This window comes from Rhipicephalus sanguineus, unplaced genomic scaffold (assembly GCF_013339695.2).
Source record: "Rhipicephalus sanguineus isolate Rsan-2018 unplaced genomic scaffold, BIME_Rsan_1.4 Seq790, whole genome shotgun sequence".
NCBI classification, from domain to species: Eukaryota; Metazoa; Arthropoda; class Arachnida; order Ixodida; family Ixodidae; genus Rhipicephalus; species Rhipicephalus sanguineus.
In genome coordinates this window covers 84401-111303 of record NW_023615996.1, presented here as the reverse complement: position 1 = coordinate 111303, position 26903 = coordinate 84401, and the positions used below count along the sequence as shown (strand labels likewise).

The following is a 26903-nucleotide window of genomic DNA, read 5'->3' as shown; positions in this document are numbered from 1 at the left end:
TATCGCGATACTTCGTTGGCCGCGGGTATCTCGTAACTTTTTCTTGCGGAAATCACGACCACACTGAAATACGAAGAAACACAAGTTTTCTTCGTATTTCGTTACTTTTTGTCGAAAATGATCACACTGTTTGCAAAGTGGAAAGGGACACTTTTTTGTGCTAAGCAACGGAAAATGCGCGCCACCTGGTCGGCGACACAGAAAGGGTGGCGAAGGGTTCCCTACACGCACAGAATGGCCCAGTGTTAAAGCGCCCGACGCCGCTAATGGCACAAACGCGGAGGCAATATTGTCAGTCTTGCCGACAAAGTCGCTAGTCGCTCAAGGGCTGGTGCAGCACCAGTAATTTTTTTTCGGCGGTCAGCCAATTTCGCGAGTTCGCGAGGTCTTGTGTTGAGCCAAACCGACGTTGTCTAGCAGATAGACTGACAAGCTGATGCTGCCTGAGTGCAGTGAACAGAACAACCTTTTCAGCAAGCAGATCTTCAGTGTTAAATAAATGTATGCTTTCTCTCAATATACCGATGTTCGTTAGTGATTCGGGCGATATGGTTTACTTGCAAGTTTCAATACGCTACCACATTATTCACAGTATTATGCTGCACTTAATAAATGTCTTCTTCGAAGTAATGGCATCCCCGAAATAAATGTATTTCAGTAACTGTATTTGTATTCCTGTACTGTATTCCGGAACACTTTTCCGAGTATCTCTGCCCAGCCCTGATATAGCTTCTTATCTACCGTACGAAGATAAGACGGGCATAGCCCGCCGCCTCTCCTGCCGCTGTTCTTTCCCTCCCTCGTTTTGTCACTGTTGCTTCCTTCGTGAGTTCTCGCTTCCCCTTTTCTCTCTCTCTCTTTTTTGAAAGTATTGTCTGGCCCCCAAACTGGGTGGGCGGCCCTTGTGCAGCGGGTTCGGCAATGGCCGATTCATTTCACTTACATCCTTTGAAGAAGGCTGGTCCTCCAGCCGAAACTGTCAGGGTAAAAATAAATATTTGTTGCCTTATATTGTAGTACGAAGTCTTTCATAATTTTTATTATAGTAGCCAGAAGAAGTTCTCGTTATCCTTTTATACTCATGGCTACTGCAAGTGCTGCAAGGAAACATTAACTTGGAAATTCCCGCATCATGCCTCAACTTCAGCCATCATCGGCGACTCCCAATCAAAGTACCTCTTCAACCATTTCGACCCTCACCGAACGAATACGCCAATCTTCGTGTCTCAGTGTGGACTGTCGGTGCAAGAAACCATTTCACTGCTGGACTTCATTCCACGTGCGGTGACTACTTTGGTGTTACACGTGGGCACCAACGACATTGGATCCTCACCAGCCGCGGTCGTTTTCCAAAAGTACACGGACATGGTGACGGGAATCATGGAACTCCGACCGGAAATAATGAAAATTATGGCCACCTTGGTGCTGCCTAGGGCCCCAGACCGCCGTCGCGCATGCTTCAACCGGCCCTCCGTCATACGCTTCAACAGGGAAGCAGGCCGCTTCAACCACCTGCTTCGAGCGCACTGTCGTCGAAGTAGCAAGTTATTTTTCATCGACCACGCCTTGGAATCGTTTCCTCCTGGCCGGGTACTTGCAGCCGATGGTGTCCATCCGAGTTTTGAAGGTGTTGCCCTCATCGCTAGCCACCTGAGGTGCCTGCTTTTGCGAAACGCGGCGAGGTCGCCGCCAACCTGGCTGGATCATGCGCCCTTGGGTCTCCCTAGTCCTCCGAATCAACATCTCCCGTCCCGTGGCGATTTCCCCAACATCCACGAAGCAAACGGGACCTGCAGCCGACGACCATCGCAACGAGCACCGACGGGGGCCCCGCATGGCCCTAGGAGCAATAGCCCCTACGACACAACTCGGGGCCACGCGGCGGCTGCCGGTGGCATTGCCTCCCCACGCAGGGACTGACTGACCAACACATCAGGTACGGCCCGCTCCAGCACATGTTGGTCTCGCGAATTTATGGCCTTAAGGAAGACAATTGATAAGCGCGTGAGGTTTCAAATGCATGCTTCAAACCTACAAACCTATATCTCATCGGGCTTCACACCAAAGGGTCTAAGAGTTCAACTACAACCTGCAATGAGTACCTTTGACAAAAATGAACAGGAGCAGTGGAGCAATATCTTAAAAGATGCATCTCTCAAGCTTACGCGGGTCGTAATAGAGCACAGCACACGTAGGGCGGCAGAGCTTAGGAAGAAAGAACAGGCGCGGCTAAATCACTCGAGTTTGACGCAGTTAGAAACTGAAGAGCTTGTCAAATACGAAGAGCAAAAGCGATGTACGATTCAGGGCAAAAAGGAAAGGAAATTGAAGCGTGACGGCGCGTGGCCGGCATGGAACAGTCCCGCCAGTGATCCTCCTACAAAGTATATAAATCAAACAAATCAAACGGAAACCTCCCGTAAATCTCCTCAGGACAACACTGATGTCACCAATGTCGTTAACCTGTCTAGTGAACCTTTGACACCTGCGCAAATAAAGCTGCTATCAAAAGGTCTGACCTTCTGCCCCGCCTCTGGAAGAATTGCGAATTTCAGCTGTACCAAGGTTGGACAACTTTGCCAGAACATTGCGCCTAAAAGAATATTTTTGACCGAAGCAGCACACAAGCAAATCAATTTTCCGATAAATCATGGACCTCAAGCGAGCAACGGGACAAATATTTGGACATGTACACTTCAGCCGTACAGGGAGATATAATCAAGGGATATCAAAAACACCGACCCATTCGCAACAATCTGTCCAGGGAGGAACGGGAGGCTTTACGCAGCTTAAGTGACAGCCAGAGCATTATTGTGAAACCGGCCGATAAGGGTGGCGCTGTGGTTGTGCTCGACAGAACTGACTACATAAAGGAAGGGCTTCGCCAACTGGCATATCAAAATTTTTACAAAGAACTCCCTTGTGATCCCACAGAGGAACATAACAGGGAAATTAAGGCTTCATTAACCTCATTACGCAAAAGCGGTAAGATAACGCATCCTATGCTTAAAATGATGTCACCGGGCAACTCTCTCCTGGCCGCTTCTATTTGCTGCCTAAAATCCACAAGATTAACAATCCCGGCCGACCTATAGTTTCTAGCAATGGCACCGCTACTGAAAAAATCTCTAGTTTCATCGACTCTCTCATTAGGCACATCCCAGAAACATTTCCATCATATGTCAAAGATACCAGCCACTTCCTTCGAGAAGTCTCAAATCTTGTTGTACCGCTAGGAAGCTATTTGGTCACCATGGATGTCTCATCGCTGTACACCAACATTCCCCACACCGAAGGAATCGCCGCCACAATCGCAGCCTACGAAAAAAGTAAATCGACAAGTGAGTGCGATGAAAGTGCTTTAGAGGTGCTCCTAAATCTTGTACTCAAACATAATCACTTTGAATTCGACCGCAAACATTACCTACAAGTCAACGGAACTGCCATGGGAACCAAAATGGCCCCGAACTATGCAAATATTTTCATGGCATCTTTAGGGATTCCTTTACTCGAAAGTTCTCCATCAAAACCTATATTCTACCGACGTTTTCTTGATGATATATTCTTCGTGTGGGCTGATGGTGAGCATAGCCTTTCAAAATTCATCTCTGATTTCAACTCCCTGCACCCTTCGATAACATTTACACACACGTACTCGCAGGAGAGTGTTCATTTCCTGGATCTCACTGTATCGGTCAATGGCACCAGAATCTCCACCTCCCTATATAAAAAACCAACTGACCGCCAACAATATCTGCATTTCCACAGTAGTCACCCCCGCCACTGCAAAACAGGTGTCCCCTACTCTCAAGCCTACAGATACAGAAGAATTTGCTCTGAAATTACACAATTTGACACCCACGCACAGGAACTGAGAACAGCATTCCTGCGTCAAAAGTACCCCGAAAAAATTATTGACAATGCAATTGAGCGCGCTCGCTCCCTGGACCGAGTGGTCACAATGGAAGAAAGGGACGGAAATAAAGATAGAATGTCAGGGGCAAATTTAGTTCTCACGTACTCCGCCGCAGCCCCTCGCGTAAACTCTATATTAAGCCGCCACTTCAACATACTTCAACAGAGTAGTCGACTCTCTACCGTATTTCAAACCCCACCCAAGGTGGTTTACCGAAGAAATAAAAACCTGAGAGACTTCCTGGTCAGGGCGAAAACACACAAATCCGACCACCATCAGGGCTGTAGACCATGCGGGAAACCTCGCTGCAGGGTGTGCAAACACATGGTGACCACAAATACGGCCGAAGCCTCCTATTCGGACTTTGAGTATAAAATTAAAGACGACCTTAATTGCGACTCGTGCAATGTGGTATACAAAATTCGCTGTGAAGTGTGTAAGCAGGAATATGTTGGACAGACAGAAACCGCGTTCCGTTTACGTTTTAACAACCACAGGGCACACGTGAAAGGCCTCCCTAATTTGCCGTTTTCCAAACACATTAGTCTGCCTGGTCACTCTTTTGAACACATAAGTGTTACACTTCTACAATCCGGCTTCCAGAACACGGGAGCGCGAACAGCGGGAGTCATATTTCATAAACAAATTCAAATCACTCTCCCACGGAATCAACGAGAGCCCTGGGCGATTGACGTGCCTCCGTGACCAATCGTAGCGCCCAGAAAGGGAATTAATTAATTAATGTATTTATTTACACACACGTTAGTCCAGACGCACGGGACGCTAAGGAAACGATCGAGCGCGTGAAAACAGACCCAGTCGGCACCACATGTATCAGCCGGCTCCACTCATTTTTTTTTTTTCCCGAAAAGGAAGGGGGGGGGGCGCACATTTAGCCTTGTATCGTGGCCAGAGTAGAGCACTGCACGGGCCGGATTTTACGGCCCGGATTTTACGGCCCTTTATGCAGCCCGAGCCCGGCCCCGGCCCGCGGTTCCAAGCCCGGCCCGGCCCGGGCCCGTGCGTCATTACTAAACTTATTCAGGGCGCGCTTGTTCATGACCAGGCCCGACCCGGGCCCGCTAGAGGATATTAGTTGTTGATGATTATTAATGATGCCGTGCGCTTTCTAGCGGGCGATCGGACGGAAAATCCGGTGTGTACATGCATCGAAATGTTGCTTTGCCCGCGGTGGTAGCTCAGCGGTTAAGCTGTTTCGCTGTTAAGTCCTAGGACACGGGTGCGATTCCCGCGGCCACGGCGGCCGCAATTTGATGGGGGCGAAGTGCAAGAACACCTGTGTAGATACTTATATTTAGGCGCACGTTAGAGAACTCGAGGTGGTCGAAATTGATCCGGTGGCACTACGGCGTGCCTCGTAATCATATCGTGGTTTTGGCACGTAATACCAAGGAATATAAATGAAATGTACCGTATGTGTCAACCTAGAATAAACCGAAATCTTATTCCTCCCATGGGAACAACCGTGATCTGGCCCATTGTTAGTGCTGTTAATATATATATATAATATATATATATATATATATATAATATATATATATATACGTGATCTGGCGTGTTTATAAGAAAACCCACAATGATGTACTTGTTACTTTGACATAGTCCGGTCCAGCAGACGAAACGTTAGTGAAAATATACAGTGCCAATCTATATCTATACTGGTGAAAAAAATAGCACTTCAACTGTTTTTCTATTTTTATTGCTAAGCTTTACTAAGAGCCAGCTTTTTGTACGTGTCACTTCAGCTTGGCACAGTATACCTTAGACCATGCAATGCATAACGTTCGCGTGTGCTCGAAGGCCCGACTTACGCCTTTTAATGAGCTGGTCCGAGTCCGGCCCGGCCCGCAGCCTCAAGCCCGGGCCCGGCCCAGGCCCGCGGCTTCAAGCCCGGGCCCGGCCCGGGCCCGCACTTTCAAACCCGAGCCCAGCCCGGGCCCGCCGGAAAACGCTTCGGACGGCCCGGCCCGGCCCGCGGCCGGGCCGGGCCCGGGCTTTCGGGCCGGCCCGGGCCCGTGCAGTGCTCTAGGCCAGAGTCTTCCCACAGCTGGAGCGGGTCGTATGTGTGTACACGGCCCGGCGCCGCAGGCCAACCGCCGAGCCATCTGAACTTGTACGGCGCGTGTGTGATGTGTACAAGCGACATTTGTCTTTTCCACTTGCTCACGCCGCTTCTTATCTACCGTACGAAGATAAGACGGGCATAGCCCGCCGCCTCTCCTGCCGCTGTTCTTTCCCTCCTCGTTTTGTCACTGTTGCTTCCTTCGTGAGTTCTCGCTTCCCTTTCTCTCTCTCTTTTTTTGAAAGTATGTCTGGCCCCCAAACTGGGTGGGCGGCCCTTGTGCAGCGGTTCGGCAATGGCCGATTCATTTCACTTACATCCTTTGAAGAAGGCTGGTCCTCCAGCCGAAACTGTCAGGGTAAAATAAATATTTGTTTCCTATATTGTAGTACGAAGTCTTTCACAATATATATATATATATATATATATATATATATATATATATATATATATCTCATTATCATCATCAGCCTGTCTACGCCCACTGCAGGCAAAGGCCTCATCCTGCGGCCGGCGGGGCGCGCCTCCCATGTTCCTGCCAATCAACCCGGTCCTGTGCTTTCTGCTGCCACGTTATACCTTATACCTACAAACTTCTTAATCTCATCTACCCACCTATTTTCTGTCTCCCCCTTACGTGTTTGCCATCTCTTGGAATCCATTCAGTTACCCTTATGACCACGTTATACTGCCGACGTGCTACGTTGCCCGGCCCATATCCATTTCTTCTTCTTGATTTCAACTATGATATCCTTAACCCCCGTTTTTTTCCCTCACCAACTCTGCTCACTTCCTGTCTCTTAAGGTTACACCTATCATTTTCCGTTCCATCGCTCGCTGTGTCGTCTTCAGTTTAAGTTGAACCTTCTTTGTAAGTCTCCAGGTTCTGCTCCGTAGGTAAGTACCGGTAAGATGCAGCTGTTATATACCTTCCTCTTGAGGGATAGTGGTAGACTACCATTCATGATTTGATAATTCTTTATTGATATACATATACGGTTTATTTGCATCTCTTCCAAATTATCGCTCAAGGACAACGCCGACGTTTCGCTCCCAACCAACGACGAGGACGCCGACGCCGGAATTTCCGCGAAATGAGCTCTTTAACGCTCTCGCGCGTTAATGTTATTAGGGACTTTTAGTTTGTACGTATACTTTTTTAACGTTACCGTGTTACCGGAATACCGTGTTACCGAAAAGCTGTTAGAACAAGTTTTATCTCGCCATATGTAAACGTTTACTTACTAGGTACCGATAGGGCTTGTTGGTTCATCTTGAACAGGCTAGTAGCATAGCGCGGGAAGACACACGGACAAAGAAGATTCTTACGTACGTAAATGTGTGCCTCTACATTGCGCAACCCTAATGGTGATTATAACGCATTTAAACTACATTTAATTAGATAATATTGAATTGCCACTGCGGCAAAATCATAAGAGAGGTTTTTAGCGTGGGCATATTCCGGTATACGCAAAGGGGTGTAGCAATACCGGGTTACCGGACGATAATGTCGACATCTTGTGACGCTTCGTGCACCACAGTCATGGACACGTTTGTTTTTGCTTAGTTGTTTTTGAGGGGAAAATGATTACAAAGGCAACTCACTCGTAATTATGCCGCTGCAATTCATTTACATTTGAAGTAGACGCCCGATGTTTCTGCAATAACAATTTTATGCTTCCTGGTTTCACCTTGGCCCGCTAATGGCGCCACCTGTCAGCCTGTCAGTGGCTTTGTTTCTCACGTTCGGATTCGGTATTCTGGTCGCTCTAGCCTCGGTAACCCTGGAACAAGGTGATCTTAAAGGAGGCTGACACGAATTTTAAATATTTCAGATTGTTGCTCTAATAAAAATACTGGTGTCGAGAAACCTAAAACGAGTATTGTGTGCCTGGAATGCATCGTATTATTTTAATTACCGCTACCTTAAAAAGACACTTTCGTTTCGATATCGAGATGCGGCTTCTCAGTGACGTTTCATGTCAGTATGACGTCACGGGGATACAGAAACTCGCGACGTACCAGCAGCAAATCCGTCATCTGCTCGTGTGCACATAAACAACGATGAGTGAGTGTCCGTCCAGTGACCCTGACAGCGATTTCTGCGATTTAGGCTGCATGCAGACGCAGAACTCGCAAACTCGGAAAAACTGTCTTGACTCGTTCGGGATAATGTCCATTGCAGTGGGCTGGCCTGCAATAGGCTCAGCGACGAAAACTTCAAGTCAAATTTAAATATTTATACGCGTTCTCCGACACCGGTGTGTGGACAGCGTTTGACACCGCATACCAAGGAAACAAAGTTCCTTTTGCGACGTCTCAAACCGTGTCAAGCTCGCACGTTCGCCTTATTTTGACACGGCGGCTGGGTCTCCGCAAGCGGATATCGCGAGTAGCCACCGAACGAAGGTGGATTTGCGAGATAGGGCAGTAACGTAAGCCTATGATTCGAAGAGAGGCTGAGGAAATGAGGAAGCTAGATGGGCAGAGAAGGTTTTTCAGGTATTTCTATAGAAAAAGTGTTGACACGCATGGAGAAAAAGACTAGGAGGCTCACCCAGTATATACGGCTAGCAGTGCGGGCGATATGGCAACAAGGAGCATTAGCGAAGGTCAGAGAGGCGGAAGGACTTATTGGATGGCAGCGATGGAAAAGAAGCCGGCTCTGAGTAACTACCGAAAGGGAAAAAAGGAAATAAGGAGGGAAGGTTTTATGATAATTCAAGGGGAAGCGCTTTACTGTTTGAAGCAAGGTCGGCTGCCTTAGAACGCGTAGTTTAAAGCGAGATAGTACGAAGAAGAACAATGTACATGCTGCTGGGGAACTAGGAACGATGGACATGTACTGATTGAATGTGGCGATATTCACCCGGTTACGTGTGGGCACGAGTCTACATTAAGCCTTGGGTTTTAGGGACAACATGGAAGCTGAACAGTCCGCGATAGAAATAAGTAGAGACGGTTAGAGTATTGGTGGCAGAAAAGTAGAGATAAGACAAATAAATAATGGGGAATAATAAGGTCATTCTTCTTAAGAGCGCGAGAGATAGACCGTGAATTTGTATTTTTTGGTATAATAACTAATTTTCAATGTAGATATATTAGGCCAACATGAACAGGAAGCCTTTTTTTTTTTTTTTCCCCGAGCCTGGTGGCAGACATGTCACCGCCCCGTTACAAAGGGGACGCTCATAGCATCCATCCATCATCCATCCGGCGAGCAGCTTACGTTCTGTACAGGTTCGCGCACGCGCAGATTCATTCGGTATTCGTAACACGTACGTAAAGAAGTATACGTACAAGCTAAAAGTCCCTGTTATGTTTCTTCTGTATGGCTCGCTCCTAAAAAGAACAAATAGTTCTGCAAAATGAGACGCCAGTTGGTCGTTTCTACGATGAATGTTAATCCGTAGCATGCCCATTCATCACGGAGTTTTCTTGTAAAGGGACACGAGTGAAATTAATGATACGTAAATCACTTGATTGAAAATGGTACAGACCAGGGTCGCACCTGCTCCTGCGGGTAAGTCTTATGCGCCCCCGCACGACGTCAGACCCCTGCTTTTGTAACTTTCTATCTGAAGGTCACAAGGAAATGGCAACCCCTTGACATGCATGCTGAAAATTGAAAATACACATATCTCTACTTCAATTTTTACAATAATGTTCATTCGCCGAATATTTTGTCTCTGCTTGGAACGCCCCCCTCCCTCTCCTGTTTGCTGTCCGGCCGCCGCCGTGTCAGCTTCATGCAACTCGGCCCTTCGCCTCAAAAGGCTGCCGACACCTGGTATAGACGTAGAACTTTCTTGAGACTAATCCAAAACTCGGAATCAATTGCCCTGTTGGGAAAATGGGGGCCAGCGAAGCGTGGCGTCTGCGTGCCTGACGTACTTTTTTTCTTTATTTATTATATCGCATTGTGCATGCTTCCTCCATGCCGCGAATCGGTCCTTGGTCCAGGTGCTTAGCAGCGCAACTTCAATTTTACAGGCAACAACGATGGTCAGGCTTTCATAGCCTGGCAACAATGAAGTGTATCCGCGTTAAATGACAAGTGGTCTGGATAAAAGATCAGATTGCCGCATCAGAAACTAATACTGTAAATTCTTGAATATGGGTCCAACTGTTCTTGACTTCTTGACGGTGGTACAACAGAAACATTGCGTTCACCAATTGACGTCTCGATTTCTGCTGGGGACGTCAGTTCCTTATTTGATAATTTTTGTTTCTGGGGTGGCTCCACATAAGGAGTACAAGGTGACGGACTGGGACGAGTTTAGAAAGCGCCGCAAGGCTGATCAGGCCCAATATGACACGTTGGAGGAACTCTTCTCGCGATTAGCGGAGGATGCGCTCCTCGCAACCAAGACGGTCCAGACTAACCTACAGGTGGATGCAATGGACTCGCGTCTTGCGCATTTGTTGGAGGCTAAAAAATCGCTGGTTAAGAGATGGCGCACACAGAAGCTCATAGGAGGCGCGTACGCATAGCACTCCTCAATAAAGAAATCGAGGATACAGTCAGCTTATCTAGGCAGCAGTGGAATGAAATTTGCTCAAAAGTAGACGGGCAGATGCGCACAGGAGGCAAATGGAACTTCTTGAAGGTACTCCTCAATGAAACTAACTCGAAAAGTAATCAGAGGTTGGCAATTGGCCGATATCCAAGCATAGAGGAGCAGTGGAGTCGATGACACGACTGTACTGAAGGAATTGGCAGAACGATACCTTCCTATTGGCCCCTCCGGGAACTCGGATTACCGGACTACCGGGAGGGCCGCTGGAAGAAATCGACTCGCCCTTTACGAAACTTGAGATCGAAGAGGTGCTTCATGCGCTTAATGGTCGCTCAGCCCCGGGTCCTGACGGAATTACGAACAGGCTGCTGCGTAATCTCGATAAGTCCATCGATAAGTTAACCGAGGAGGTCAATCTCCTCTGGGCAGAAGGCCGAGTGCCGGTGGCCTGGAAGACCGCCTCGGTGGTACTCATTCCCAAGCCGGGCAAGGCACTCGCCAGGAGAACCTACGTCCCCATCTACATCTTGCGTAGGGAAAGTGATGGAGCATGCGGTACACAACAGGGTCTCTCTCGATATGTCGACGATAAAGAGCTCTTTCCACACAACATGGTAGGCTTCGGCCGGGTCTGTCCACCCAGGATGTGATGCTCCTGATTAAGAGGCAAATTATCGACCGACAAACCCTGGATGTTCGGGGAATATTGGCCCTAGATTCTCGCCAAAGCGTTTGATACTATTTCACATAAGTTCATCCTGGACGCGGTCGAGAGCATGGGGATGGGACCAAGGTTCCACGCCTATGTTCGCGCCTTCCTCAGGGACCGCAAAGCAACCATAAAGATTGGGCAGTCAAATCGGGAACCTTCACCCTGGGTGCGAGGGACACGCCGCAGGGAGCGGTCATTTCACCTCTGTTGTGCAACATAGCCATGAAAGGCCTCTCGGAGCGTCTTTCCACTGTAGCCCATACAAACCACGCCCTATATGCCGACGACATTACTGTCTGGCGCATGGGAGGCTCGGATGCTGAGGTGGAGGAAGCGCTCCAGTCGGCACTGTTTTCTGGAGGTACGGGGCTTCGGCTTTCCCTCCAAATCGGAATTGCTTCTCTACAGACCTGTTCGGCGTGGGAGGAGGCCCCACTCACCGTTTGATCAGGTACAGATTACTAACCACAAGGGATGGCAAGCGATTCCCAGTGAACTGCATTCGGGTATCAGCTTCCTTCTTGAATGCAACGGCAGAAACACACAGAACTTGCGTTTGGCCTAGTTGGTGCTTACTGTTTGACATTACCGAATTCCGCCCGTGTCGTCGTACCTCCCTCTGTCCTCGTCTTTTTGTGCGGTCAAAATGTCAAACAGAAACACACAGGTTTTGGCCCGCATCACCTCCAAGACGGAGAACATGATTCGGCTTATTTTACGGGTTCAAACCGCAGGGGAGGGTTGAAGGAAGTAATCTGCTTCGGCTCTACCACGCGTTCCTCATGAGCCATATTAATTACGTCGCATCATCTCTAAGTTGGTCTAAACGTGAGGAGGATAAACTCGACATTTAATGCGGAAAAATAATAAAAGGGTGCTAGGACTCCCCATGAGTACCGGCACGGACAGGCTCATGAGCCTGGGCATGCACAACACCATCTCGGAGGTGATTGAGGCACAGCAACTAGCTCAGGTCGCGCGGCTCTCCTCTACCAAGGCTGGGCAGCGTCTCCTACAGTCCCTTGGATGTCATCACACGGGCAGTGCTGAACAGAAGATATTTTTATCGCAAACAATGAAGGGTACATACGAGGTGGAACCCTTCCCGAGTAATGTCCATCCGCAGTACAATGTTGGCCGGCGAACGGCACGGGCCAAGTCTCTACTTCACTTCGTGGCTAAATCCCCGGGAAAGGTGGCTTTCGTCGATGCGGCGCAGTATGGCCGCTCGGGCAGCTTTGCGGCCGTGGTTGTTGATCATCGCGGTCGCGTACTCAACTCGGCTTCCGTTAGGAAGGTGTCTGCCTCCGTAGCAGAGCATGTAGCGATAGCTCTAGGTATGAAGGACCCTTCGCGTCCTGAGATATTCACCGACTCTAGGGCTGCCCTCAGGGCCTTCGCTTCGGGTGTGGTCTCAAGAGAGGCTGCCGCTATTCTCAGTTCGAGGGGTGTAGGAGGCTTTCACACAATTACCTGGTTCCCGGCCCACATGGACTCAGGGGTTCATCCAACAGTTCCCAACGTCAACGAACTTGCCCATAACCGTGCGCGAGAAATCGCGTGCCGCGGCGGTCCGGGCGGGTCCGGAGGCGGCTTCACGGAGAGCTTCAGGGATCCACTTGGCACCTTCAACGAAGTTACTTCGCACTATCAAATGAGGCATTTATTTTATGTTTTTCTTGAAGCCTCAATATAATTTCTGTCAAGGCGGCGATACCCCCTCCCGCATTCCAAGCTTACTAGGCCGCAGTCGTCGGTCCTCCGGATGCTGCAGGCAGGTTCCTTCCCGTCTCGCAGCACGTTTAGCAAATCCAGGATGCCCTAGCTGTGGGGCGGATAATTGCACACTCGCTCATATGCTCTGGCAGTGCCCGGCGTTACTTAGCGCAAAGTTCAGCACAGAAGAGGACTGGGAGAGGGCTCTTAAAAAGCCGCGAGCTCTCAGTCCAGCTGCGGTAGTCCAGGAGGCCTGCGAACGGGTGGAGGGTCACGGTCTTCCAGTACCGGCGTGGGCGCGGCCAGCAACTGCGGCGGACCCCCTTCGGGAGTTGTCTGATCGGGGTTCTCCAGGACCAAATAAAGTTCATTTCATCATCAGTAGTGGAAGACTCCGGAAATTTCGACCATCTATCCGCCCCCGCACCCTCGGAGAAGAATCCCCTTCGGCGATGACATCAACCAGCCTCCCACACTGCCCTGCCTCTCCCCGAATTAGTCTAAACTTAATGTGACGGCCTCAACTTTACCACGGGCCTCAAGCATTTCGCCTCCATCAAAATGGTAACGTCGCGGGCGGCATGGAACCCGCGTCTTTCGGATAACGTGTTTCTCGTAATAACTTGTAACCATTTAATAGACTCAGGCACGTGCTGCGTTTGGTTTTGTGTACTGATTCTTATTGAGTACTATATCGCACACTGATAAGTATTTACGAACTGCCAATGTTTGCTTTTCTCATTGTTTTTAGATGGCCGGTGGTGATGACATATTTGCCTTGCTCGCCACCTTTGTTTTTTTTTTTTTACTTTAATGAACCAAAGGTGAACCTGTTCACTTGACTGTCCTTGCTGTACGTGCACGCCTCGATTTCATCTGTGTCGAAACACACACTGGATTTTCCGGTCTCATACTTGAACTGCTGCCTTATCAACTCCTCTAAGGACGCGTGTAACGGAGCGTGTGCATGTCAAGACGAATATGCCAGAGGCGTAGCCAGAAATTTTTTTCGGGGAGGTTCAATATGTTCGTGTGTGCATTTATTTGTATGTGTACATGTATATATATGCGCAAGCAAAATTGAAAGTTTTCGGGGGGGGGGTTGAACCTCCCCTTGGCTACGCCCCTGAATTCACGTTCTTAATTTTCGTAGCGTTAGCTACACTGGCCTAGCCGAGCCAGTTTCGCGCGGATCCGTAAGAGCCGTGCTGCGCATGCTCGAGGATCAGTGATGTCACGCACCGGAGCCGGCAACTCCCGCGCACTCCGCCGCCGCCGTGCGCGACTCGCCCCCGCCGGTCTGCGCTTTCCAGAGGAGTGACGTCGTAGTCTTGGCAGACGTATCGGCGCCGGCGCGCGCGCAGCTGTTCGCCTTCACTGTGCAGTCGCCGTCTGACACTGCGCTGGAGCCGTATTCTCAAACGATCGCAAAAGTATCGCCTTTGGTGCGCGTTGATTGGCTATTGAGCAAAACTGGAAAAGCGAGAGCGCCATCTATTTCCGCCGACGTGACGGTGCTCTACGGCGCTGCCTAGAATAAACAAACACACCTTTTCGTCGGTTGGTGGTGGAGTCTAGCATTTCAGTGAAATAGACGGTAGATTCTAATATTCAATCCTCGGTGGATGTGCGCAGCATTGTTTACGCTGAAGCTTTCAGCGAGCATTACCTTGGGGTGTTTCAGTACTTGTTCTTTTCCAGCCCGTGTTTTTTCGTGGTTTGAACGTTCCAGAAACATGAACCGTGCGTTGCTCGCGCGGTTTATTGCACGCCGGCAGCATGTTGAGATGTTGAGACGATGTCGCTGCGGCGGCACACTACAGCTGGACTCTCCGAGTACGTCGTGTTTAAACTCTCAACGAAAATGCATTTCACACAAAGTTGCATTTAAATATTATATTGTGCATTAAACGATTGCACACAAAATTTGAAAGCACTTTCAACTCGTCCTATATTCAAGTAGCCACAGCCAAGCCTGGCCACTGCGTAGAAGCCAGCATACGCTCGAAAACGCCGCACTCGGGTCGCTCTGCGCTCGTACGGTACACTCACTCCTGTGTTGTGAGACATTCGTAACGCCAACGGTCAGTGCAGCAGTGACGTCACAGGCAAGGTTTCTTCAGTTATTGAACGCATCAGATTCTACGTCACCAAACGCGATACTATCGACTTTTGCGATCGTTTGAGAATACGGGCCCTGGAGCCGCTTGATAGCGCCTCTGACTGGCGTTTGCCAGTGTGGTATAGCCATGGAGAAGGCGAGCGCAAATGCTGCTTAACGGAGTAGTTGCCTGGCAAAATAAATATACATGCATGTGCCACATAATACGTATACCGTGTGTGTGTCATTGCAGCAGCAGTAAGCGTGATAATCAAGCTAATCCTATAGACAATCAGGAAAGCTAGGAATAACTAGCTGAACCTTTGCAACGCTGCGTTATCCTGGCATAGCCGAGCTAAGCCACTGCAACATTCTTTCGCCGTGACTTCCATGGAAACTTGTTAATGCGTTAAAGGAGTACTGACCCGAATGTTAAAAATTTTCGGCATGTTGCTCTAAATAAAAAATAGTGGTGTCGAGAAACCTAAAACGAGTATTCTGATGCCTGGAAGCATCGTACAATATATTTTAATTACCGCTACCTTAAAAAGGCACTTTCTGTTTCGATATCGAGGGCGGCGGCTTCTCAATGACGTTTCATAGCAGTGTGACGTCAGGGGATACAGAAACTCGCGACGTACCAGCGGCAAATCAGTCCATCTGTTCGTGGTGCAATAAACAACTATGAGTGGAATTGTCGTCCAGTCACGGACAGTGATTTCCTACGATTTAGGCTGCATGCAGGACGCAGAACTCGCAAACTCGGAAGGAACTGTGTTGAACTCGTCGGGATAATGTTAATGCAGTGGGGCTGGCTTGCAGATGCTCAGCGACGAAAACTTCAAAGTCAAAATTAAAATATTTTATACGTGTTCTCCGACTCCGGTGTGTGGACCAGCGTTGGACACTGCATACAAGGGAAACGAAAAATGTCCCTTTTTGCGATGTCTTAAAATCGTTGTCAGTACTCTTTTGAGCTGGCCTAGTTGGTATTGATTGTATGCTTCTATATCGCTAGCGAACACGCACGAATGACGACCTAGAAAGAGCTGTTCCTGTATCTTTCTATGTCGTCCCTTTGTGCGTGTTCGCTAGCAATGTGGAAGCATATTTTTATGGAAAAACTCACCGCAACGCTCTCAGCGCTAGGGCGTAGTGCTAAGGCGGAATGTATAACCTGAAACATCGCTAAGCCGTTCAGTTGATCAGGTTTACAGTAAACTGACGGCACAAAGAGATGCCGAGGCCTGGTCACTAATTTTGTGGTCTCTTTCTTTTTTCCCGTGACCTTGACACAGCGCTGCGTCGGAGCCGACCTTCCACTGGACACGCACGTTACATTGGATAATCCGCTACATCAGATGGCCTCTTCTTCGCTGCCTGAAGCCGGCCCCTACCCCCCTACTTTGCGAATGTCTGTGCGAATGCCTACGGTAACGGACAACGTAATGGTCTGCACTGAAGGAAACGACTATTAAAGCAGTTGCGATCGACAGTGAAATGCTTGTCTGCTGTCTGTTTAGAAAATTCGAAGACATCGACCAAGTACCTGAAACGCTAATGAACAAGTGCGTTCGTGAAGGTACGTATACGTATAAATTATAATACAAGGCAAGGCATTACATAGCATTACATTCTAATTGTCCGGAGTAGGAGCGAGGAAAGTCCTGGTATACGGAGGTGGACACTTCGATAGCCATCCATGATACAGATATTTTCCTTCATGCTTTTCGGAACACAGAACCAGTTCCACAATTAGGCCAGACACTTTATACAAGGAGCAAGGTGCATTCGTGACTTGTCGCCCCTTGCCTCGTTTTTCCCCGAAAGTATATCGCCGTTAGCACGTTGTCGCTCGGCGCAAGTCCCGCGTGTTCGACCGAAAATTCAGAACGAGAGCTCTACGACTCTCATGTCGGAAGGTCATTCATCGCGCCGCAATGACCTTGAACCGCCGGAGCGCAAAGCGCAACGCAAGGTGCGACCAGCCGGCTTTTGCCGATAGAGAGCCACATCGCTCGAAGCACGAGCCAGAGATATGGGGAGAACACTCTTCGCTCTGGGCCAGCTCCGAAGCTGCTCTTCGTCCCCTGCGTCTTCCTCGCTCCAAGATACGCCCAAGTGATCCGATGCGGAAAGGCGTGCTCGCTTGGAGACCTCGCCACTTCGATACCACGGCGAATGTTTAACAGCTCCTTCGCCGGTGTCTTGCTCGTCAGTGTCGTCATATGAGATATAGCTAGACGACAGGCTGCCGAATCTCAAGCAAAGACAAAGTTGCCTGCTAAAACACCGGCATAAATTGTTCAGCCCGTTATAGGGAAGCTTACCAAGCGCGGAAGCGTGCCAAGAAAGAAACTACTGCAGCCGCCGCCTATGTGCTAGTCTTTGCAAAAACAAGCCATGACATACTTTTCGCTATTGATAATACCAGCTTTACAAGGGTTAACCTCAGAAAACCTTTTGGGGCAGACTTGCGCCCGTCTTAGATGATTAGCTTTCGCCGACAGAGAAGGTCTACACGCGCACTATGGCGAGTGTGAGGCCCTCCCTTGAAGACACCTAATCAGCAATGTTGTCCTCTGTAACAAAAGACGGCTCAACCTGAAACCATGGATCGATATACGCGAGAACTGCCCGCCACCAGAACTCTTTCATTCCGGCCGCTGCACTGCGGAATTTCCCTCTGCCATTGCGAAGCACGTCCTCATTCTCTTGGTGAATAAAGTTTTACCTCCTCCTCATTTCATTATTTCATCCATTGTGAAGCTTATATGTATTGTAGACTCCACCATACGGGGGGGGGGGGGGGGGGGGGGGGGAGCTGCAATACAACTTTGCCCCCCCCCCCCCCATAATATGGGAACCTGCGCACGCCTAGGACGTAGGAAGGTACACCAACCTGTACCAGTCGTCTGATAGCCGAGGCCTTGCTATCAATCAATAGGGTGTGACGCATTGCGTAAGCGAACCGTCCCTAGGACTGTAAGCAATTAATAAGGATGAGCTACATTAGCATGGCCTAATAATGCCGCGTAATTCGAATTACACATATGTAATCTTTCGATAGCCTCTGTAACCATTGTAATCCGGGAAGCTTGTCCATGTACCGATGAGTATATAAGGCTTGAAAATTCGCGTCTTTTCCGCTACGTTATTATAGTTGAAGCAATAAATGCTTCAGTTGTTAAGAGCCCTCACCCTGTGTGTTCCTTCACTTGTGCTTCGTCCCCTGTTGCATTGTTTTTCCCATTTACAAATGTGTGACCAACTAGCACAACGAACCCCACTTCTGCATCTCAACAGAAATTTCATTATTTGTGCGAGGTGCGCCAGCGCCTGAAAGACGCCTTTAATGAAATGTGACTGTCTCTTACCATGACATGTACCCCACGTTGCTTGCAACATTTATGGAATTTGTGTTGCTTGTAACTGACCTTGTGATCCTGTTCTCCACTTCCATAGTACGTCCGTGCGCCACTTGGCTGGATTTCTCCGGTAGACACCACCAACACTCTAAAGAAAAGAACCGAAACCACATAAACTGTGACTTCTAAGTAGCCGTTGCGGCCGTTAAAGTCGCAGCCGCTAACGTGCTGCAGCTTGCGCGGCTGCGGCAAGGCTGCGGGCTGCGGCTCCTCTGCATCCTGTAGCTTTCGAAATGTAGGCGCGGGCTTTCCTGCCGCTGCTATTGGAGAGAAAAAATCTGCCGCGCTCATTCGTTACTGCGTCGACGTTCCGGGCGTCAAGCACACAACATTTCTTCCTCCTGTGACGTCTCGCATTGCCCGAAGGTGCAGAGGAACCCCCGAAGTACAGGACATGTCCTGCCGGTTGTCGGGCCACCCTTCCTCCTCCTCTCCTTGATTAACCGATCCTCGCCTTCACGAGGAAAACAGCTGTCGGGCGAACCACCAACCCGTCAATTGCGCTCTGTAAACGTCACGGGAGAGCGGTGACACTAGTATTTATCCTTACCGCGCGACCTTTAAGGCCGTACGCATAGGCGTAGAAGAATATTCACCTTCTCGGGAGTACTATCGACTCGAAACGCAAAGAGCCGAAGGAGCTGTATCGGATGCCTGATTTGGCGATATAAACTCCTGACCGGCGCTTCACGGTACGCGACTGCTACGTTCTGTGAGACTGCGCGTCATTTGTGATGTGCTTGTTGCTTTCGTGGTTGTTGAAGTGTGGTGCTGGCGACGGCAGCGTGCCAGATTGACAATTCTTGTCGTCTCCTCTTTCAAAACGTTGGAGGAGCGCGCGCTCGTCTATATCCTTCCTCATGGTCTCACGACGCGTGGATAACGTCGCCGCTCCGCTCCGATACGACGGATAAGAAGCGATAAGCTGTTTTTACAGCATTTCTCGCGAGTCACTGTGTGAATTAAGACGACACGGGGAAGCCTCCTGGCCGGTGTGGATAACAGCACCTCCGAGTGCTCGCTTAATTGTGACCAGGCGAACAGGCAAGTTGTGAGTGTGCAACGTTTCATTTTTTCTCTTCGCGTCCTTGCGTCATCGTGCTGTTGCAGCCTGTAACGATGGCGTGTGCACAAGCTAGCACTCTCAGTTCCTACGGAGATGCGACTCGTGTCCCAATTCTGGGATCCTAAGGGCCAAAACCGCGGTCTGACTGTAATTGCATGCCTTTGTGGGCGCTAAACCCGGATCAATTCATATCACACGAGGTTCATTAACGTGCACGTCAGTCTAAGTTCACGGGCACCTTTGCATTTCGTCCCCATCAATATGCGGGCGCCGTCCCAGGGAGTCGAACCCGCGCCACCGTGACAACGCCAGCAACACTAAGTTGCTGCAGGGGATGCTGTGTGTTTTCACAGTTGCGTGGAGTGAGCGCTATGATTGGCCAGATACGTTTCTATAAGATCTCTCTACGTTATAACAGCTTTCCATATTTAAGTATATGCGAGTGTCGCGTGGCTTTTGCATGAACATTGGAAAGCCTTCTTCGAAATAGCATTGCCTAGTGGTAGAGTTGTAGCTTTGGGACACTTGATTGCTCACTCAGGGGTAAAGTCTTGGCAGCTGACGTAGAACCGTTGCAACAGATGCCCTGCTATTTTGAAATGTGAGCGCAATGGGCAGTCTCCCTTCCACCTGCAGCTGGGAACGCTTGCACACATGCTACTCTCATAATTAGGTGCTTCCGAATCAGGCACTGCCATTTCATTAAACTGAGCACACCAATTTATTTGCGTCTGATGACCAAAATAGAGAGGGTCGTTAGATTAAAAGTAAGAAAGCATATTGCAAAATTGGAAGCATATACCCTAGCTATTTCTTATCAAAACTTTGAAACAAGAAAAAAGTCGTAACAAAAGTCATGGCACGCTGCAGTCAACTCCGAGACAATATATGAAGGAAATGTGTAGGCATACACAGTGCACTTAAAGTAATGTTATTACTCTTGTATTTCTCTGGTTACTCATTCATGCCGTCACCCTAGTTAAAACACGTTAGCTGTCAAAGCCTTTGCTTTAGTAACATACTGTGCAGTATTGCAGTAAGACACATAGACGAAACAGAATTCAATTTTCATTTTTTGTCTGTGCTCGCTATGGTATATGGCACTCTACCAACTTGCCCATTACCTGTTGCGGTGCTTGTGGGCTCCAGTGTTCCATAACACCTGTTTTATGTGCATTGCTTAACTGTACCCACCACATCTTGTAATACTGCCAACAAAAACATTTGGCTTTTATTAAGGTATTAGCAAATCTTTTTCGTGTCCTCTTCCATTCATAGAGAGGCTTTCTGGATTCTAGAAACTTTCTGCAGTCCTTTGATTGGCAGTTCATTTACTTAGTGGGCTTTTCTTTTCCTCAGAATTCTTATTTCAATCAACAGGGAGGTTTAGGAAGGAACAAATGTCATTTTGCATAAATTAGTACTTTAATTATTATATAGGGGGAATGCTACTACAGCTAACGAGATATAAGTACACATCTTGTAGATCATTGCAATACTAAGTCTGATATTGTTGCAAAATGACACCTGATCTGGATAACATTTCCTGAAAAAAATTAAAATTCCTTGTACGTTTTGTAGCAGTGTGCGTTCCACAATTCTGAAGATGGAAAAGTGTCGGTGAAATATCGAATGGACAGAATTAATTGGTGCCTATACAGAATAAACCGCAAATTGCCCTGTATGTAAATTTTTGGCTTCTATTGCTGCTCATTCACTGCAGTAGCCCAGTGGTTCACTCTTCTGCTTGCAAATTCACTGTCTCTGGTTGCGTTCCTGACGACAGCAGCAATGCTCTCATTGGGACGCCTGTGCATGGCTACCACTGTCAGATATCAATATCCATGCGGTGCCCCACCTCGGTACTCTGAAAACCGTTGAAGTCTTCTAATGTTTCTTTTTGTTTCTTTTTTCACACTAACATTAGTCATCTGGTTGCTTGCGTTTGCTTTTGTGAGGACTCTGCACTTGCTGACTCAAGAATGCCATGTCACTCTGTCATGCTGTCACCGTAATCTTATCTAGCTCTATTGTAGTTTCACCATCACCATCTCTTTGTTTCAAACATTACTGTAAAATCCCGAGCAAGCCCCTACCTGAGCAAGTGCCGCCCTCCCTTCTTCAGCAAATTTCAAATATGCCCCCCTCCCCCTCCCACCATTTTCACTGTTTCGTTCACTGTTTTTATTCGTCCAAAGAGGGTGAATGAAAACGGGGAATGCTGCGTATTTACTAAAGCATTTCATTACAAGCACGGGTGTGCATTCTTTATTCTTAGTGGCTTCCATTGCCACCTTGAATTTTGATTCATGACCGAGCGAGGGCCCCCCTCGAAATCTGTCGGATTTTCCCTCATTGTAGGGTGTGAGGGGGGCTTGCTCGGATCTTGCGGTATACAAAGTAGCTTCGATCTGCAAAAGCTTGCGTGCTCGTAAGAGCAGGCAGAGAAATTTCCTGTCATGATTCCCCCTTGTCTAGAAAATCAAAGGCAGTATGCTGCCTAAGAAACCTGGATGTAAAAAAGAGAATAGAGATGGGGTGGCTAAATGCTTAGCCAGAAGGTTGTTTTTGTTTAGAAACCTAACTTTTCAACAACTGGAACAGATAGGCTATAGCAGGAATGAAACAGTTCAAGTTAAATCATTCTGTGGTGTGGTTTACTGGGTCAAGGTTGTCGGCCTCTGGCTGATAGCTGAAAAGGTAGCATGCTGATAACAGAGTTCCTTTCGCGTGTGTCCTTACCACTTCCGTTACATATCTTTTTAGTGTACTCAAGGCCTTCTTCGTGCAATGACAAGTCTGACACACATTTGGAAATTTTCTGTGTACTTCATATTGCTAAGTTGTCGTTCTACGCTCGTTTTGATGTAAGCAACGCGGAAATCAATCTGTAGACGGTGAGTGGGGACATAATGCTACTTGGCAAGTTAATAGCCAGTTCTATGCCGCAGGTGTGCTGTACTGTAATAACCGTAGTATTGTGGATAGGGCATGGCATTGTTTGCCAATCAACACATCATGTGACTCTTCTAAGAATAACTGAAGGTGCCTATCAGAAACTTGAGGCTTATCTGAAGGCAAACTTTGATATAAAGTAAAAGAATTCTCAAACAAGTGTACAATTAAAAAAGAGAGGTGGGGTAGAACTAGAAAGTGTGTAACGTAATCATGAATCAGAATGAAAGGCCCAGATCAAAGACTGCAAGTGTGGAGAATCTTTGAACATCAGAACACGTATATTACTACCTTAAAACAAGTCTCTGTTAGTTGGCCAGTGATTATTGAAAAGCCCATGCAAGAAACATGAAAGATTATGCGAGCTTTCTGGACAGACAGTGAACGGTTGAGCCGATGCCAACTCATGACAGCAAAGTTCATTGAGAACCAGCTCATAAATGCAAATGATCATTGTGATATCTTTACATCACTTCAGCAATAATCACCCTGAAACTGAATACTGATGATTCATCAGATTGACCTTAGTCATGTAGTGATTTCCTGCGGCTGTGTTTGTGTTTATATATGGGCAGAATTCAGAGAGCACCTGTGTATTTATACTTAAAAGGATATAAAAAACAAACTCAGTCAAACAAAATAATGTGGAGCTTACCAGTGTCTTGTAGCTACGGGTGTTGTCTTTTTGGACAGTAAAGTGCGAAAGAAAAGAATTAAAAGTGATGTATTTATTTGGGAAGAAAAAAAAAGACAAGATTATAACTGCAAGGAATCTGTACAACGTTTCTAATTAGGAAGTAAAAGTCATGTGGAAGCTGAATGCACCACTATGTTCACAACAACATCACAACAGGAATATATTTGTAAATATAAGAAACGCAGTGCAGTGTTTCCTAATTGCTGCTTTAGCCATTGGTGTGTAAATTACTGTTAATAAGTTTTTCAGTAACTTCGTTTATCATGTCATTTTGGTATATATAAAGCAGATTGAGAGAGAGAAGCTTCACAAAAAAGACGGACACAGAAATATTAAAAGACGGACGCAGAAATATTAATGGGACGTAGTTGAATGAGAGTAAACGATTTTATAGTTTAGCATGAGGTTTGAGCTCTTGGATGCAAGAAGCTGAGATGTGTATTTATGTCTTTATAATTTCACCACAGAAAGGCAGCAGAAGCTCGACCTAAAATAGTATCAGCATATCGAGTGAAGTGCCTGCACATTTGCACACCTAAATGTGCATTTACCTCAGTTTCACTGCAGCTTTCACACAAATGTAAAGGTTCACGGATGTAAATGTGCGTCAGTACACTCTAGCTACAACGACGTTAGACATGTGCTGGCGTGCTGATAAAGCCAGCAGATGCCAAGCGTAGATGAGCACGCGCATCTGCCTTTTTTTTTTATTGTTCTGAGTGACTGCAACATCTGTAGGAAGTAAGAATGTGACCACTTGCAGCAGCTGTATAGTTCAGTCCGTACTGTGGCAATAACATTCACATGCACTAGTAGCGTGTCTTTACGAATTCCACTGTCGCCCGTGTTCACTTGTACAAGCGCCATTTTAAAACATTGGAAGTAAAGCACTAGCTTTTAAAAAAACCCTCTGCAGTAGGTGCACACAAATGAGGATTGCTGTGAGTGAAATAAATACGAACTTAATACAAACCAAAAGGAAATTGACCATTGAATATTTTTTAATATAGAAACAGCCTGTTTTCTTTAAATAATGTGAAATTATGTCAACATCCTACCGTATTGATAATTTTAGCAATAAAACCACAAACTACAATTAAACCACAAAACTTGGAAGTAATGAAATCTGCCGAATTAGATCTTCCCAATACAATCCAAGATATTCAAATATTCGTAGGTAGAATGGAATCCAGTGGTCAAAACTGTTGCATTTTTCACATTTGAGAATAAGGTGTGGATTCTCCCATTTTCGAATCTTGATGTTTGCTTTGTGAAAAAGCTGATATCAGATGTAAGATTTTTGTTAGTATGTTTTACCTGCCCTTGTAACTTCGAGCATCCGTTTCTTTTATGGAGCAAGCACACCTGTTCTGTTCATACATTTTCTTATCGCTTGTGCTCTGATGTTAGTCTTGATAACTGTACATTGTACCCAACCATTTTCATAATTTTCATACAAACATACTTTATGCACACTACATAGACAATTTTCGAACTCTGTATACAGCCAAATTATGCTTTTATGTTGTCATTTAACACACCATATCTCACATATGTGACCACTTGATGAAGCTCCTCATCGACCATCACAGGTCCTTACACTATAAAACAACACATACCCGTCTTTAAAGGGACATTGTACAAAATTTTTGCCACCAAGATTTTCAGCCCACTTGAAAAACTGGGTGCTGAAACTGGTAGACTCAACCTTCATTTCAGGCAGAAACTAGCTGAAAATAAGGAATTTGATGCGTTTTTCATAAACTCCCATGTCTAGTGGCCGGTGCCGTGAACTAGAGGAGGTGACGTTTCACCTCTCCGTAAACGGGCGTGCCAACCATGCCAGCTGTCGCCCATGTCTTTCAACACACCCTGCTCCCACTACAGTTCCTAGAACCAGTGCGGTATTGACAGAGAACAATGCTCCCATGTGGGGTAAAGCCCCCAAAGGATGGGGCTTTACCCCACCTGATGTGCCTTTGTGGAAGGGGGAGAGTGGGATGTAAAAAAGAAGTGGAGAAAGGGAAGTAGCTGGACAGGAACATGCACACCCTGCTTCTGCTGTGGGGACACTTGATGTTACAGCCATCGATGTCATAACCCTCAGTCAATGTCACAGCCATCTAGTGAGCGTTATGTTACCAGGCAAAGGCATTCTTTCATGATGACTCCTTTTTACCCACGAAATAACTGCTTTAAATACTCTTTGCTTCCCTAGAACAATTGTTGGTTGGAATAACCTAACTGATAATATCGTAACGCAAAACTCACTTTCTTCATTTGAAAAATACTTACAGTAGTTCTTTAGCACTGTTGATTACATTTGTTTCATTCGTTCCTTTTTGTAGTGTGATCTTATAAAATATTATTATGATTTGTCTGAATTTCCTCCTTCAAATGTGTATTTTCCTTTTTTTTTTCTTCGGCTTGTTCCCACATTTTGCATTTGACAACTAATATTCGTTTTTAATTCATTTGTATTTTTTAGTTCGCATCCCTAGTTGTATCGTTTTACCTGTATGCATTATATTGTCCGCGTCATGTGTTTTCTGTGTGTATGTGATATGCAAAGAATGTGGGCCCAGGATCCAAAATAATTCAACCGGCAGTCAGGTGATTCTGTACACACAACACAGACTTTAACACAACCAATAACTCTGACGATTCACACACAATACACTATAGCATTCCTTATTTACATTCTAAACGTCCTACGCGCCTCGGCACACAAACTGTCCTACTCGCCGTTATGAACTGTTGCCGCTGCGGCGAGGTCGGTCGTCACCAGTGTTCCTTGTGCAGTCAACAGTCACGCTGCCTTGACCGTGGCGAGGTGGCGGTGGTGGTGATGGTGGCACTGCAGGCCGGTAGATCACCATGCCCCTGCAGTGCAGCTTAACTGCCCGTCGCCAACATGAGCCGCGGCCACCTCGTGACACCACTCGGGCCCCAGGACATCGGGCCAGGAACAGACTAGGCTGCTGGTCTCCGTGTCAGCACCGGGCACAGAGCGGGAATCAGGCTCACCAGGTCCACATGGCTGCCGGACGCCTGGTTAAGCGATGTCGCGACCCGAACCGCCGACCAGCAGCCGCCGTTTTAACCGTGTCGCGCTCCAACTGCTCGAGCCGCAGGCCCCGCTCGCGCTTCCTTTTCGTCGTCTTCTCCTCCAAGGCGTACCGCAGAGCAGAACTGCCGTTCCCTCTTCGCCCCGTCACGGCCACACAATGAACATCATCACAGTGTACAATGTTGTGCCTTTTTAGAACACAATGTTTCTTTGGTTCACACCTGCTATAGTCTCTTTTTGAGACTGCAGTATGTATAAATAAATAAATCTATGCGAAGCTCATAGCGCTCTCACAATCTTCTGAAATACAGCCACCTGTTCAAAACCATGCGAAATAAACTCTGTCTATCGAAACAGTCGTGTCGTCCGAGTAGAATTTTGAATGTTTTCATCATTTTTCTATTTTTGTTCAGTATCCCTTTACTTCTGTGCCCTGTTTCTTATGTGATGCGTTCTTCTGTCTGACGAAGGGATCCAGAAAGATAATGTCCAAGCAGAAGCATGCGTCCGGGGCAGCCCCTACTCGCAAGGAAGTGCGCCTCGCCCGTGGTACTTTGGGGGCCTCGCCGGATCCATGGCTGCCTGCTTCACTCACCACCCCTTGACCTGCTCAAGGTATGTCAGTGTGGTTCTCGGTCG

General features: G+C 47.4%; 1 pseudogene; it reads left to right on the top strand.

Annotated features, from left to right (window-relative positions):
• The first annotated feature begins 3253 nt into the window (after nt 1-3253).
• The window catches only part of LOC119378346 (mitochondrial dicarboxylate carrier-like), a 39258-nt pseudogene continuing 15608 nt past the window's right edge, over nt 3254-26903 (top strand).